Consider the following 2,697-nt stretch of genomic DNA (forward strand, 5'->3'; position numbering starts at 1 on the left):
AACTTCAGTTTAGGATTCATAGCTTTGGCAAACCTTAAAATTCCTTTAGCAAAATGGCAGTCTACAATAATCACTTTAATAAGTTGCTTTAAATTTTATCCTCCAGTTGAAGGTTGTTTTGGGATTTAATTGGTTGAACAAAATAAGTTGTTTTTCACTACCACTGTTTTTCACTAACACTTTCCTCACATACTTCTTTTTCATAAATTAAGATGACTTATGTATATTATTGTAAATTATTGTATAACTATCAGTTGCCACAATAATGATGTTTAATAGACAACCATAAAACCTCAGAGGCATACAATTAACTTTATTTATCCTAAGTCTGGCAAACGGCTGTGGGTCATCCGAGCAAGGATGGCCTGGGCTGGAACAACTGGAGTGACTTAGCTCTGCTTCGAGTCTCCATCCTCCAGCAGCCTCGCCTGCAGGTGGAAAAAAACGAAGTGCTTTTTCAAGTCTAACAACCCATTGGCAAAGCAAGTCACTCCGCCAAACTCGTAATCTTATATAAGCAAAGAAATGGAATCTGCCTTTTTAGTGAAACTGTAAAGTCCCATGGTAAAGGAGTATGAATACAAGAGGTGAAGAAGCTGATCTATGACAGTTCACCCTCTGGTCATAATCACATTCCTTCCATATGCATGATATACTCACTCATTCCCAAGACCCCCAGAGGTCTCATACAATCACAGTATCAGACTTCAAGTCTAGAACTTTGTGATATATATCAGGTCCAGATGCAGCTTCTCTTGGTCCAAAGACCTATGAAATAAAAACAAGTTTCCTAGCCCTCTGCCTCAACACACACACAGCCAATATACAATAATAAAAAAGGAACAGGATAACCACAGTGAATAGTCCCATTGGAAAGGAGGAAGAATGGGAAGCATAGAGTCACTGGTTCATAACAATTCTGATATCCCACTGGGCCTGCCATTCTGACGACAGGGAAATGCTCCCTGATTAGACCCAACTCTGCTCTCTGGGAGCTGCTCCCTGACTCATTGTTCTCCAGCTTTTTGTCACACTGTCTGAGATGCCCTCCTTTTCCCATCACCCTCCTTTATTCTTTGTGAAGAAATGATCCTTGTTAGCAGCTGAATAACTTTCTCAGGATGCTTCCTACCCAGAAAGTCAAGAGCCCAGAGACCTTTGTATAGCTTGACCCCTCTTTTAGTCCAGACAGTTGGTGTTTTTGCTAGTAGTACTCTCTTTAAAACTTTTGAGCTTTCTGTAACTGTCTGGTTATGGTCCATTACATATTCAAAAGCCACACCCCTACAACTGGTATCAACATACACTTCTCTAGATTTTCCTATTGCTAATTTTGGATCTGACTTCTGTGCAACCACACCCTTGGGCTTTTGTCCACTTCAGAAGATCTCAGCACCACCTTAACTCTCTCAGAAGTCTTATCAAAATATCTGATAGTCACAATCTTGATTTGATGTTTGACACATGCTCACATCTCACTTTGAGACTTTGCTAACTGGGGTGGCTGGAGATAAGATGACAAGTTTTCCAATTTAGCAGTCCTGGCTCTCTATGTTACCTTTAACTTCTGCTTGCAACCTAACCATCTTTTTTTTTTTTTTTTTAAAGTTCAACTCTTTCTTGCATGTAGTATACTCCATGTAGCTAAAAGCCACCAGGTGGCGGTTTCTACATTTTGCCTAGAGATAAACTTGCCCAAACCCCAAAGTTAATTAGGTATATTTTCTGTTTTCCAAGGTACCACAGGCAGCTGTTTTATCAAATGTTTCATAAAAGCTTTTTAGTAAAGCAGCTTCCTCGTCATTATTTCAACCTCTGCTAACAGTTTTCTCAACACCCTACTGAAGCCAATACCATATTTTCAGGGTTTTGTTGAACAACTCCCCACTCCTATGTATTAACTTTTGTAGTAATCTATTAACAAAATAATGCCACAAAACAAGCACACATTTTTTGTTGACTCAAGAGGATATGTGTGGGGGCGGTGGAAAGATGGCGGAGGAGTAAGACGCGGAGATCACCCTCCTCCCCACAAATACACCAGAAGTACATCTACACGTGGAACAACTACAGAACACCTACTGAACGCTGGCAGAAGACCTCAGACCTCCCAGAAGGCAAGAAAGTCCCCACGTACCTGGGTAGGGCAAGAGAAAAAAGAAAAAACAGAGAGAAAAGAATAGGGACGGGACCTGCACCTCTGGGACGGAGCTGTGAAGGAGCAAAACTTTCTACACACTAGGAAGCCCCTTCACTGGCGGAGACGGGCAGTGGGCGGCGGGGGGTGGGGAGCTTCGGAGTCACGGGGGAGAGCGCAGCCACAGGGGTGCGGAGGGCAGAGCGGGGAGATTCCCGCACAGAGGATCGGCGCTGACCGGCACTCACCAGCCCGAGAGGCTTGTGTGCTCACCCGCCGGGGCGGGTGGGGCTGCGAGCTGAGGCTCGGTTTCGGTTTCGGTCGGAGCTCAGGGAGAGGGCTGGGGTTGGCGGATTGAACATAGCCCGAAGGGGTTAGTGCGCCAGGGCTAGCCGGGAGGGAGTCCGTGGAAAAGGCTGCACCTGCTGAGGAGGCAAGAGACTTTTTCTTGCCTCTGTGTTTCCTGGTGCGCGAGGAGAGGGGTTTTAAGAGCGCTGCCTAAAGGAGCTCCAGAAACGGGCGCGAGCCGCGGCTAAAAGCGCGGACCCCATATACGGGCG

Source organism: Lipotes vexillifer, unplaced genomic scaffold (genome assembly GCF_000442215.2).
Source record: "Lipotes vexillifer unplaced genomic scaffold, Lipotes_vexillifer_v1.1 scaffold195, whole genome shotgun sequence".
Lineage (NCBI taxonomy): Eukaryota > Metazoa > Chordata > Mammalia > Artiodactyla > Lipotidae > Lipotes > Lipotes vexillifer.